Here is a 14,786-nt window from a genome sequence, read left to right as displayed (position 1 = left end):
CTTGTAAATAAAACCAATCTCTTAAACTCTATTTGATGCTTCATTTTTAGATCTTGGTTTTCCTAATCTAGGAAGAAATGGAATTGGCTTAATTTTAAATGTGTAGTAAAAGGAATATGGAAGCAGATCCTTAGCATTTAGGCATTGCTTAATAAATGGAAGATACTTTCTTTCTATCATTACTCTAACTATTATGTCATGTCACCTAGCTGAGCTTAGAGTCTCTGCCTCATATTTGTCTTTAAAACCGTTTTAAAGAATATTGAAATGTCACAGTCTACTATGTTCATACAATTAACATGTAACTGGTGATTAATTCATGTATTTGCTTGGCTTTGTAGAAATCTAGAGAGAAATGGTAATTTCAATATATATTTATTTGTTTTATAAGTCAAGTCTAATACAACAGGGAAAATCACATTCTCCATGGGAGTCAGGGTGTCAGCCATGACTCATGGAACAAACGCACAACCCCTTTCACCACTCATTTAAATAATCTTTTGCAAGACTGACTATGAAGGTGTACGTATACCTTTAATCCAGCAATTGAAAGGAGATCGGAGTGAGCACAAGGCCAGGCCCATCTACACAGTGGATTCTAGACCATCCAAAGCTACAAAGAGTGATATTATTTCAAAAACTGAACCAAAACAAACAAAAATAAATAGGCAACCATTGGTGGCATTAGCAGTTTAGTGGATACAATGTCTGGACAAACTGGGGCATGATGTGGTAAGTTCATGAAAACAAAAGACTGCATTCAAACTAACAATCTTCTACATTCCCTTCATGTTGAAGACATTGCCCCAATTGGTTATTAAAATGTGGGCCTTCTCGGCTTGATATGCCAAACCCAAGCCTTGGAGACATGGCCCAGGTTATACTGAAAGTTGAGAACGGATTGATCTTCATGTACCAGTTTCTCCTTAGCCCCTGAGTATCTTATATGTATGTGACTGTGGCTCTAGGAAAAGGTGATGTAAGGTTATCCTGTTCAGTGTTCATGGATTCAACATTTTTTTAATGATTTCTACATGGGGACAAGTAGTAGATTCTAAAGCAAAACTAGTTTGTGCCTTCAAGGATAGTGCCTTTCAGAGACCAGCTTCTTTCAGAGACCAAAAGAGCTTGTTTGGGAAGATGAGAACTGGTACCCTGAAGCAATGAAGTGGATTTTTGAATCATTAATATTTCTTTCCTGCAGATTTTTTAGAAGTCGTAGAAACCACACAGTGTTTGACTTTCCAAAGCTTGTTCTGTGGGACTGTAGAAGCCTATGAATTACTCTATCAAGAACACAACAGTATAACTCACCCCCAGGAAATGTTAGCATGATGTTGTGCTTCCATCATCCCAGTACAGAGGATAATTGCAGGATAAAGAAGACAATTCATCAGCCTATGGAAAAACTAACTTTTATAAAGTATACAAAATTACCATGGTGATATTTGAGTATCTGTTCCTTACCAAGTCCTCCATGTTTGTTTTTATATGCTACATTATACTTAGAAAAGTGTTGAGAAAGTTAACTGTGTTGGAGTTTCTCTCCATCTACAGGCCTTTTGATCCTAAAGCTGTGAAAGTACGGTTATTCTAGCATGACTTTCATTCATCCGTGGGAAGTGTATTTAGAGGGCATAGCAACTGTCTACAATGTGAAGTCAGGGACTGTGCCTCTGTTTTCTTGACTTCCCATGCTAGATAATAAAAGACTTTTTCCAATAAACAGATATAGGTATGTCAATCGTACTTAGCCAAAATCTGTTCATTGTTTTTTTTTTAATCTTTATTAACTTGAGTATTTCTTATTTACATTTCAATTATTATTCCCCTTCCCGGTTTCCGGGACAACATCCCCTTAACCACTCCCCCTCCACTTCTACATCAGCTTCCCCTCCCCATCCTCCCCTCATTACCACCCTCCCCCCAACAATCACGTTCACTGGGGTTTCAGTCTTGTCAGGACCAAGGGCTTCCCCTTCCACTGGTGCTCTTACTAGGCTATTCATTGCTACCTATGAGGTTGGAGCCCAGGGTCAGTCCATGTATAGTCTTTGGGTAGTGGCTTAGTCCCTGGAAGCTCTGGTTGCTTGGCATTGTTGTTCATATGAGGTCTTGATCCCCTTCAAACTATTTCAGACCTTTCTCTGATTCCTTCAACGGGGGTCCCGTTCTCAGTTCAGTGGATTGCTGCTGGCATTCGCCTATGTATTTGCTGTATTCTGGGTGTGTCTCTCAGGAGAGATCTACATCCAGCTCCTGTCAGCCTGCACTTCTTTGCTTCATCCATCTTGTCTAATTGGGTGGCTGTATATGTATGGGCCACATGTGGGGCAGGCTCTGAATGGGTGTTCCTTCTGCCTCTGTTCTAAACTTTGCCTCCCTATTCCCTGCCAAGGGTTTTCTTGTTCCCCTTTTAAAGAAGGAGTGAAGCATTCACATTTTAGTCATCCTTCTTGAGTTTCATTTGTTCTGTGCATCTAGGATAATTCAAGCATTTGGGCTAATAGCCACTTATCAATGAATGCATATCATGTGTGTTTTTCTGTGATTGGGTTATCTCACTCAGGATGATATTTTCCAGTTCTATCCATTTGCCTATGAATTTCATAAAGTTATTGTTTTTGATAGCTGAATAACATTCCATTGTGTAGATGTACCACATTTTCCGTATCCATTCCTCTGTTGAAGGGCATCTGGGTGTTCGTTGGTTTTATTACAAGAGTGAATAACTGTGATAGACAATAGAGACATAGCAATAGAGTTAGAAATCACATTATGATATCTATTACTGTACTGGTATGATAGTAGGAGAGTCAGACAATAAGCGAGTAGGCAAGTCGACGTGTTGGACAGTGTCCAGAGTCATAATTTAATACAGAAAAAGAAAGTGGCTTGAGAGAAATTAGTAAAGCCTACTTTGAGATGGGATGAGAATGGTTCATGTGGAAGTTGCACTTGTCAGTCTCACTGGCCAACATTGTGTTTTGTATGTGACAGCAGAGGTAATATGAACAAGATCATGATTAAGAAGAATATGGGGGCGGGGGGTGGGGGGCGAGGTTCAGGCCGGTTGTGCAGTCGCGAGACTGCAGCTGTAGTTGCTTCAGCAGGTCAAGGTGTAAACTCTTCCAAAATGTCAAAACAAACAAATCCCAGTCTGGCCCTTGCTCTTCTCCCTCATGATCTGCATCCAGATCTTGGTCTCATTCATTTTCAAAGTCTAGGTCCGGAAGTCGGTCTGTCTCTCTTTCAAGGAAGTGCAGGCTGAGTTCTAGGTCCCGTTCCAGATCATATTCTCCAGCTCATAACAGAGAAAAGATTTACTGCAGAGTATATCAGAATCGAGATTTCAACAGGCTATAGGAGGCCCTATTACTTCTATGGGCGAAAGCAAGGTTTTTATCCCTGGGAACAGTATAGCCAAGGTGGCATGGAAACTACCATTTCAATTGGCAGAAATACCAGCAAGCATACAGTTCTCTTCAGGGCGGTTCTCGATCCCAATCCCTCAAGAGAAGGTTCCCTTCACCACAGTCCAGGAGTCATTCTAGGAACTCTGATAAGTCATCCTCTGACAGGTCAAGACGTTCCTTGTCCTTCCAGTCATCCTCCAACCACAGCAGGGTTGAGTTGTCTAAGCAAAAGTGTAGAAAAGAGAAAACGTCCTCTTCCAAGGATAGACGGCCATGTCAGGCAGCTGGTGATAACCAGGGAGATGAGACTAAAGAGCTGACATTCTCTCGAGGCACCTCTCAAGATATAAAAGAGTCTGAGAGCTCAAAGTCATGGCCAGACGCTACCACCTGTGGCACTGGTTCTGCTGCACCAGCCACGGTTTCTGATCCCCAGGCGAGAAGTCCAGCTCTCAAACCCCCCCTCCAGTCTGTGGTGGTTAGGCAAAGTTCACCAAGGCCTAGCCCTGTGCCAAAACCTAGTCTTCCATTTTCTAATACATCCCGGATGGGCTCATCTACGTCGGGTGGTGCTGGATATCAGTCTGGAACACACCAAGGTCAGTTTGACCATGGGTTTTTGAATTCAGCCCAAAAGCGCCCTGTGGGTAAGAGTCCACCAGCCATTGGCTCTGCATAGGGTTCATCTCAGAAAGAGGAGAGCGCTGCGTTGGGAAGAGCAGCCTACACAAACAGGTATCTGGAAGATCAGAAGAGGGAGAGTGGGAAGGATAAGGAGCAGAAACAAATACCGATAAAGAGAAGCTGACGGAGAAAGGGGACTTCTCTGGTGCTGATGTCAAAATGAAACCTGATTCATTTGCTCTCAAGATGGACACTGAGAAGCCCTTCGGAGGCAACCAGTCGCCCAACAGGTATAAGCTCCGGGATGACTGAGAAAAAGATGGCCGACTTCCACAAGGAGAAGATGGATGAGCAAGAAAAACATAAAAATAGAAGGAAGGAACCTGAGTTTGATGATGAGCCCACATTTATGTCTAAAGTCGGAGCCGGTGCGAGCAAAAACCAGGAGGAAGAGAAGTCAGGCAAGTGGGAGAGCCTGCATGGAAGGAAGGAAAAGCTGAGGGAAGCAGAGGAGCCTTTCACAGAGAGATTCCAAAAGGAGGAGCATGAAGGGTCCACGAGGAGTGAAAGTGGGCACAGGGGCTTTGTGCCCCAAAAGAATTTCTGAGTGATTGCAAACAGTGTGGTCCAGGAGAAAAGTTCACCGTCTCCACCAAGGAAGACCTCTGAGAGACATGACAAGTTGGGAACCAAATGGGGAGTTTTCCTAAGAGAATCTTCCTTTTCCATTACTCAGGAGGCCCAGGTCAATGTCTGGATGGACTCCTTCCATGAGGACCTTGCACGACCCAGTGGCTTATTGACTCAGGAACAAAAGCTTTGTCCAGATCTAGTCCATAGCAACCAAAAGGAGCAGGAATTCCATTCCATTTTCCAGCACAGTCAGCTCAGTCGCAGCGTAGCCCCTCAGAATTGTTTGCCCAGCACATAGTGACCGTTGTTGATCATGTTAAAGAGCATCCCTTAGGATCCTCTGGAATGAGATAGCATGAAGGCTTTAGTAAATACCTAAAGAGAGGAAATGAACAAGAAACAGCAAAAATAAGAAAAGCCCAGAGATGCGCAGGAGGATAGACATTTCCCCCCCAGTACATTCAGAAAGCATGGTTTGACTCATGAGGAATTGAAAAGTCCAGGGGAACCTGGCTACAAGGCTAAGGGAAAATACAAAGATGATCTTGTTGATTTTTGCCTTGCTTGATATTGAACGTCATAAAAACAAACAAACAAACAAAAACATAAGAGAAATCTTAAGCGAGGTAAATCAGGAGAGTTGGTGGATTCCAGGGACTCCAACCACTAAAGAGAAAGATCAACTGAAAAGCCATAAAAGATCAAAGAAGCGGAAGCACCACAAGCGGAAGCATCTAGGTCCTCCTCCCCCTCTTCCCAATCATCTCACTCCTACAAAGCAGAAGAGTACCCCGAGGAAGCAGAGAAGAGGGAGGAGAGCACCACAGGTTTTAACAAATCCAGACTGAAGACCAAAGAGGCGGCAGAGCTTGGGGAGCCTTCCAATTTCGAGCCAGAGGGAGAGGTTGGGGCAAAGGAAACTATTCTGGTAACAGTAACAACAGCAACGATGCTTTTCAAAGGACAAGCCCGGGAGAAGAATGGGATCCAGAGTACACATCCAAGAGAGAGAAGTATTACTTGCAAGACGACCCGGAAGGCGAGGTCATGGCCAAGGAGCCTTCCCCCGGGGTCGGGCCAATTCGTGTTCAGGAAATCCATTACCAGCCCCAAGTGGGCCCTTGACAAGTTCAGTGGGGAGGAGGAAGAGATTGAAGACAGAGAGCAGAGAAGAAAAGGACAGTTTACAGCCCTCAGCTGTGTAGGGGCCACTCTTGACGGAGCCCTTGCCCGGGGAGAAAGGCACTGGGAGAGGCTGGTGGAGCTAAACCAGGATCCTCAAGAAGATCCTGAAAACCCCACCCCACAACCCACCAGTCACACAGAATCCCGCTACAGCAGAGTGCGTCCCTGGTGCCATCTCACTGGATAGAGGACGCTGCCACCAAGCCTTGCTCAGGGTCATGTTTCCAGCGGAACACACACTGGGGGCTCCCCGCTGTTGTTTGTGTGGGGTGGGAGCAGGGTAGGGAAAAGGATTCGAATGCCTGGACTTTGCTTTGATTTTGTCCTCCCATCCCCACTCCAGCCCCAATTAGACACCAAGTTTTCTTAATTTAATTTCATTTGGAACTAAATGGATATTTGGTTTTCAGTCTCTTCCTGTTCTGAGTTTTTTAAAAGCCCCCTTTTTTTCCTTTTCTTTCTTTTCTTTTTTTAGTGGGGGAGGGGGTATGTAGTAATATTAGCATAAAGATTTTAATTTGGAAAACAAAGCATGTGAATAAAAATTAAAGTGTTCACCTCAGTTTGGGACCAAACTGCTTGGATCTTTGTACAGCCGGTTTTGTATGTTAAGGAGGAGTTTAAGGCCTTTCTGACCACCTCATGTTCGCCTTTCTACACAGCCATGTGTCACATGGAGTTGCTCCCAGCCTCCTTGTGCACCCTGCTCTTGTCTGATTTCTCCTGGGCTGAGCTTCCCATTCTCACCAGCAGCTCCAGCATCCCGAACCTTGTAGTCCTGCTGGTCTTCAGCAAAAGCAGTGGAAACTGGAGGGCAGTTTCTGGACGGGGTTTTCTAAGAAGCTTCTGAATTCTATTATCTTTACAAATATGAGAAAATACGTTTTTCAATATTTTTATTAATCTTTTTATAAAATGAAAAGACTCCTATGTTTGATTAAGGACGGTAGTTATGGCTGGGTGGCCTGTAGGGTTGTGTGTTTTGGGGATTTTCCTTTTATTCTCTTTTTTAACCTTACGTTTTGGGCTGGAACATTTTCAGATGTTAGGGGGCCTCCTTATTAAAGGGTCCTTGTGTTTGCCTTCTGGGGTGGCGTAGTGGTCTCCAACAGGTGACTCACTGCATCTGTGCATCTATTAGATGACGACTGCACCCTCCTCCTCTAGCCTTCGCTTTGGGGTTGCTGTTCATACTTCCCTTTACTTTACTAATTTCAAGTAATTTCTTTACTTGGGTGATTCATGATTAAAGGAGAGGGAAAAAACACCCTTAAACTTTTGTTTCAACTCTTCCTGCGCAGGGAGGAGGAGGAGGAGGAGGAGGAGGAGGAGGAGGAGGAGGAGGAGGAGGAGGAGGAGGAGGAGGAGGAGGAGAGACAGATGTAAAAAAAGAGAAAAGAATTGTATCAAGGTGAAACAAAGGTGACTCCAGTAGCTGCTTGGGCTTCCATGGACTCCCCAAAACATAAGTTGCATCTTCTCCAAGAACTCACCAAGGAGACTTGTCAGCCGAGTTACCCTAAATTTGCCTGATGCTCCTCACACATATCCACTGGGATGGAAGTAGCGTTTAAATAATTTATCCAGGGTTACGTAGCTAGCGATCGCAAATTAGGAGCAACTCCTAGCTTTAATAGAAATTGCAGCATTCCTGGTTCTTGTAGAACCATGAGGGGAATGAATGTATCACAGCTTTGTGCTTTTCCTCTGTCACCTCAGAGGCCCTGGTGTCATGCCTCCGTGTGTTGCAAGTGCCCGGGGAGCTTTTGGTGAAGGGCATACGCAAAGAAAACACATCTTCGCTGCAATGTGAAACCACATGTGCAGAATTGTTCTAAAGACCTAGACTAACAGCCATCTTACTTACAATTAAGGGTCCAAGAAAGCATTGAGAAGTAATAAGGAGAGAGGAAAAGCTGAAGAGAAATGCAAATTCATGCCTTGCCTTCCTCCAGGGATCTAAATCAAATCCTCATTGTATAATTTGATTTAGTTAGTCATTGTTTCTAATTAGAAATAATCACATTTACATGATTTCCCCTCCTTTTTAGTTTCTCACCAAAATTGCTTTGCTCAATTATGCCACTTTATGGTTTCATATAATTTGTATCTCTTGACTCAACAGTTCCCTGTGTCATTTGGAATGCGTTTTATTTTATTTATTTTTTTTAAGAAGTGAAAGTTTGAGAGCCATCCTCCAGCTGATCGTAAGGCTTAAGTAGTCGCGGCAAGTGCAGAAGCATGCTAAAAGCAAACTGAGGGATCCTTGAAAGTTCAAAACTGGGATGATGCTTATTACTAACTATATGTGAAAATAATTAAAGATTTAATTATTTGAGGAAAAATAAATTGGCAGTTTCTGCTTTTTGAGTCATTAAAAACATGTCTATTGCTCGAGGGGCTTTCAAAAAATGTGCAAAAAAAAATTGACTACCGCAGCTTTGATGTTGCAAGTACTTTCCTAATAAAAATTCAACTTAAATATGTACCACAGTCTTTGCTTTTCATCCTAAACATGCCAACCTATTTTCTGATTTTTTTTTTAAATGGTCTCATGTATTCCATCTAGCCTAAGTAGCCAAGAATGACATTAAATTTCTGCCTGTTCTGTCCTTGTCTCCTGAGAGCTGGGATTACTCTCTTTCAAAGAGAAGGGCTGATGGGTAAGTTCACTGAGATGTGTCAATACTATAAGGAAAAATTTTAACTTATTAAAATAAAGTAAAGACACATGGAACTATAAAGTCTTTTTATGCTCATCTACAAATAAAAAAGACGTAGCATTAAGTGCCAGGGTATTAGCATTGTGGCTAGAACAACACTGAGCTGTTAGGTACACGGGTGAAGCCAATGACATTATTCCTATGACGAGATGTAATAGACTCTAGGAGGACTCTAGGAGAAATGGATAGGAATGGAGTTATGGTCAAGAACATGTCAAACCATTTCTTTCTATGCACAAAATATGCATGCATACATGTAACTATAAATGTGTATATAACTTATGAGAACACACTCATTTTCTTTCTGTTCTAATTTTCCCTACACTGTTTTTAAGGAGTCATTTAAAAATGTTGGTGTAATAAATACCTATTATTTTGTAATGCTGTCTAAGTGGCTCAGGTCCAGTAATGTACAGGAAAAGGCATTTACATTATATTGGAAACATTGAAACAGAATATACATTACATATACATGTATATTATATATCTGTAGCTATCTATGTTTCTATCTATCTATCTATCTATCTATCTATCTATCTATCTATCTATGTATCTGTAAGAGAGTTTAATTGGTTAATAGCATTTGCCACCAAGCCTTATGACTCACTCTTCTACATGGTGCAATGATATAACTGTCTCTTGCAAATTGCCATCTGACCATCTGACCTCCACACACGCTATAAATCAATTAGTAATATGTGTGTGTGTGTGTGTGTGTGTGTGTAGATAGATAGATAGATATCACAACATATGTAGATATTTACTAAATGTAAATTGAAAACAGTGCCTTGATTGGTAAAGATTTCTAAACTGCAGGCATGGTCGTCGTGAAATCTCTAAAGTATTGAATACTTTCAAGGATCCTTACTGAAGAACTCATAAGACTGGTAGCTAGTCTGTAATGTTAATCAATTGGATTAAGACATACCTAGGCTAGCGATAGAGTATAGCACCTATCTTGGGAAGGTGGGTCTCTGTGAGAGCATTTCCAAAGATGATTAGATCACGCAAGCTGTGATGTAATCAATGACGTACTTCTCCCTTGTATTCATAGTATGCTCTCAGTGTTGGAGGCCATGAAATGTGGATGATAGAGTCTCGATGGAGGAAGTGAGTAGCTCAGCTGAGGTTATCACCGGGGAGAATGCCTTGTCCTGCCTGCTTTCTGTTTTCCTTTTCTCTGTTTTGCTGGGATCCAGGGTAGGAAAAACTGTATCCTGGAATACATCCCTGGCATCATAGAATGGTACCACTGAAACCAAGATACAAGATAAACCTCTCTCTATACGTTTTTATGTTAGACGCCGTGTCATAACAGCAACAAAATTAACTATCACAGGAACCAGACCTGGGACATATTTGGGGCCAAGATCTCCAAGAAGGAAGTACAGAGGTTATACAGGAAAGTAGTCTGTTCTTTTACATGAGGCTCCATATACTGACCTACAATTTTCCAAAACAGAAAGAAGGATCTAAGATAAGGCAGAAGAAGAAGATGGAGGGAAAGTATGCAGGCACTTAGAGTTCATGGATATTTCTGACTCATTTTGGTAAAACTTAAAAACCATTGGCCTTAACTTTGTTTGTATGCTTGTTCTTTTTTTTTATTTTACATAGACTGTAGAATCCCATGTTAGTGCATGGCCGTTATTCAGGGTAGTATATGAGATTATAACCCCAAAGATGAGCCTCTTTAAGGGGAAAAAAGGTGCAGAAAATATATCAGAAGATTCTTAGTGGCTAGGTGAATAGAATCCAGTTAACTGTATTTACTTCTTGATGAGTCAAAGATTTAAGTGACATTGAAAGGCACAAATAGAAAACACAAGAAAGGGAAACATTGCTAACTTTTGTCAAAGTACAAATTAGGGTTTTCTGTTCAATAACTTAGTCATTATTTCTTTTTCAAAATACAATATTTTCATGTAAATAAAAATCATCTGTAGCCAAGACAACTTCTAATAGACATAATCAGGATACGTAATTATATAAAATGATGATCTGTATTATATTGACTTCAATAATGGAATTGCCTCTCAGAGCAGTAGGAGTCATTTCTTTCCAACAATGTTTGAAGCAGTTAGGATTTTCCTAAGCCATGAGTAAAATAGAAAAAAAATAAAAAATAAAAAAGGGAAGCAGAGTAGTGGTACTGTATCAATACGTTTTTGTCTTTCTGAGTACTCAATTACTGTTGATCATATAAATGTGTGTACTATAATACTTAACTAATGGAGAATAAATTCTTATCTCTGAAGCCATTTTCATTGAATAAGTTGTCTCCAAATGCTTCTGATTGTGTATCCCGACGTAATGAGTAAAGGTAGAAACAAATGTCCCATGATGCTCTGTAGCACAGAATAATGGGGGGTGTGTCCCCAAACAAAGGGAGCTTTTATTTGAATCTCCATTCTAATCCATTTAATCTTGACCTACTTCCACACTCTATCTGAGCACCATTTTCACCATTACAAAAGAAGTATTCCATCTTGGGTTACCCGGGACCTCCTAGGTCTTCTCTGAAAAGTGGCTGATAAACACTGTATTGGGAAAAAAAAACTAGCTTGCCCTCTCCTTTGAATATCCTTTTTGTTATGGGTGAGCTCCATCCATAAGTTTTCTTCTCCATGCTGGAATTTTGCCTGGCTTGAGTTTGTGCAGCTCAAAATAAACCATATGAAATTAAAAAAAATTATACCAATGTAGACTACGCATGCTTACTGGTAGTTTTAAATGCTTCACTGTGACGTGCTTTATGGGGTTGCTCTATATAACGTCTGTGTACATGCTTTCGCTGCATAAGGCTTAGCTATCACTGAATTTTTCATTTTAGCCCTTGGAATGAAAAGCTTATATGGAGACAAGTGTATCTAGCTTTTCTCTGGACTTTCATTTCTTTGCCCAATAATTTTTCTTATCTGCTGCACAGGTGTGCCCAAGTATCTGTTCCTCGAGAGTGGAGATGTTTAGAGGATTAGTGTACTGAGTGGCAGGTTGACTTGTATTACAGTTCCCTTCCTGTGTGGCCTGCCTTCATGTTCCTGAGATACAATGTATCACAGACAAGATGGATGATGACAAGGAAGAAGGCTCTTCTCTTACTGTCACGCTGGAAAAAAAAAAAAAAAAAAAAAAACCAAACAAACAAAACTTCTGAATCAAGGTTAGCCTGCAGCTCTAATGCCTTGTCCTGTCAAAGCAGAGAGAGAGGCTTTATTTTTGAACAAAGAGGCAAAGTCTGATTGTTCCAGCAGCATCATTTTGTAGATCACTAATATGTATTTATCTTCACCCAGAACACCCAAATCTGAATGGACTGATAACCTTTCTTATTAGTATTTGATTCTACATCTAGTAAATATTTTCTGCTTTCATTTAGGTTTCAAAGCACCTTCGAATTCTATTTATTGGGGCAAGCAGTATTAATAGAGAAATGCAGTACTAATTAATACTCAAAAGAATAAAGGATCCTGGAGACTTTTCCTCTTCTTCGTTCAGTTTTTAGATGAAAACCACGTGCATATTCTTCTAAGACAGCGTGCAAAGCTATCTAATGTAAATGTTTTCTTGCTTTTCTGTTCTCTTAATTTCTTTGGAGTTTCTTCTGACCTGCGAGCCAATTCCTTTGCCTACATACTGTATCCTTCCTAAGTCTCTTCAAATTGCACTGCTTCAGATACACATTCTTCCCTTTGCTTCCTTTATTGATTTAAGTTGCATGTTTTTCTTGCCCTCGTATATTTTTTACATGGCATGGAAACAGAGATACATTAAAACGGCTTTTTATTTACAGACAATTGATTGCAACAATTTCAATGAATAGGTTTTGTGCACGGCTCACCTGCCACAGGAAGGAACATTTCTAGGACATGTTTATGATATTATATTTGCTAGGTCAAATGTCATATACTAATAATGCTGATAAGTGTTGCTAAATTACTTTATATAAATATTTCATCAGTATTTTACTTTTCCAGCTATTTATGAAAGTATCTGTTTCCACCCAGCATTCTCAGTTGAACTCATTATTGAATTCTCATTGACAGCTAAAATGATAGGTAAAAAACAGTGGTCAGTGTAGTATTGAACTTGAGTTTTATTAATATTGTTAATATCGAACATCTTTCATTGGTTAAATCCTACCTTATCTGTTAAGTATGTATTCAAATGTCTCATTTTTGTCTTGCACATTTTATGAAGAAGCAATCTCATATATCTCAGGCTGGCTTATGTAGCTGAGGTAAGCCTTAATTTTTTTGATGCTGCCTTCGCCAAGTTACAAACGAGAGGTTAGAGGCATGTTCAACCATGCCTAATTTATATGGTACTGGGAATATACGCTCACAGGAATTTGAGCTATGTATTTCCACATATTAAAGCATTCCTTTTATACTTTGAAGCATGAATTTATTTTCTTTTACCCCATCATATTAAGATTTTGGGGTTTTTTGTTTTTGGGTTTTTTTTATTTTGGGGGTTTTTGTTTTTGGTCTTTTGCGTTTTTTTCACGATAGTGATTTTTTTTCTCTTTTTGTCTTGGCTGTCCTATAAATATCTCTCTCTGTACATTAGGCTGGCCTCAAACTCAGATCTGCCTGCCTCTGCCTCCCAAGAACTGGGATTAAAGTCATGCACCACCACCGCTGTGATGAAGACTATTTTAAACTGATGGTTTCCTTACTATTCCAGCTATTTTGTTTTTCTAGGAATGAGCTCTCAAATGTAGTTTTATTTCAGAGTTTCCTTAAACTAGATTTTCTATACGTGATTCATGAGTACCAAACTTAAGAGCGAGGCCTGTCAGGGTTCCTAGCTTCTCTCACGTCATGTCCTTCGATGTTCTCTGAGGACCCTTGTTAGCTTGCACACCTGTACATGTTTGCATCATCTTAGTCGGTTTGAAAAGTGTGGATCAGGGTTGGGGATTTAGCTCAGTGGTAGAGCGCTTGCCTAGCAAGCACAAGGCCCTGGGTTTGGTCCTCAGCTCCAGGAAAAAAAAAGTGTGGATCATTTCATGAAAAACCAATTAAATGGATAAAGCAACACATGGGGGACTATGTTTACAGGTTGCATATTGTTTGGCAAAACTCAGTGTGTTCTTGGCCTGGTCAAATCTTTTGTGGTTGACAGTGGTGTTGTAAAATGTTCTTAAAAGAAATGTCACATATTTTTCTTTCATGCTTCAGTAATTACCATATATTATTTTGTATTTACTTGTTTTTGATGACATATTAATTTATTTTGTGATTCATCTCTTATGTAATATTAATTAACTTCTTTATATTATTTTAGAGAGCATGTATGACATTTCCTTATTAGTAGTAGTTTGATGTTTTATGGGGGGGCAGTTCTTAGGTACACTGTGTAGATACTTCTGTAAATATCCATCTTACCTGCCTCATCCTCTCTTCCTCTTTCAGTTTTACATGATTGTCTATTTCTAAGATCTATATCTACGTTAGCACTACATTGCCTAATACATCTCTAAGAAATGTTCTATAAAGTAACAGTGATAGTAGTTTTAAATTTTGGTCACACTTTACTTACTTATTTTTATAGAGAGGGAACACACATGTGCTATAGCATATATATATATATATATATATATATATATATATAGAGAGAGAGAGAGAGAGAGAGAGAGAGAGATTAGAGGATAGTTAAAGTGTCAGTTCCTCTCGTATCAATAGGCCCTGGGTGTCAGGCCTCAGTGATAGTCTTTTAAAATCTTCATTCCTGCTCAAGGTTTCCCATTATTTTTATCTTTATCATTGGACTGAAATATGTGACACTTTCATACTATGGGAGTGAGCATCAATTTTAACTTTAATTGTGTATTGGTTGGCAAACAACTCTGACTGAGTCCGATGGAGCCTCTCGGCCTCCTCAGTGCTGGGATGCCAGGTGTGTAGTCACAAGTCCCTTTCATCTTGCTAGATTTGAAAAACTGACTTCAGAACGTAACGTGCTTTCACTTATGCGTGGACATCTGCAAACATTAATATGAAGACACATTAATGCGTTTCATCGCATTGCAGTGGAACCGTCTTTGAATTCCAGGGACAAATCTTGTTTATGATGTATCTCCTTTGTTACAGGATTTCATGTCATAAAATTTTATTTGCCAATTTGCATAAATATGTATGTATGAGAGTGGTACATCTTTTTCTTCTATTTTCTGTATGTGTTTAATCATTTAAAGTTT

At 40.1% G+C, this 14,786-nt stretch overlaps 1 pseudogene; it reads left to right on the top strand.

Moving 5' to 3' along the window:
- Positions 1–727: 727 nt before the first annotated feature.
- On the top strand, positions 728–5,878 carry LOC116909311 (annotated as a pseudogene).
- Positions 5,879–14,786: the final 8,908 nt, after the last annotated feature.

Source organism: Rattus rattus, chromosome 9, assembly GCF_011064425.1.
Source record: "Rattus rattus isolate New Zealand chromosome 9, Rrattus_CSIRO_v1, whole genome shotgun sequence".
In the NCBI taxonomy this organism is placed as follows: Eukaryota; Metazoa; Chordata; class Mammalia; order Rodentia; family Muridae; genus Rattus; species Rattus rattus.
The sequence above is the reverse complement of the archived record's forward strand: the minus strand, read 5'-3'. Positions and strand labels throughout refer to the sequence as shown.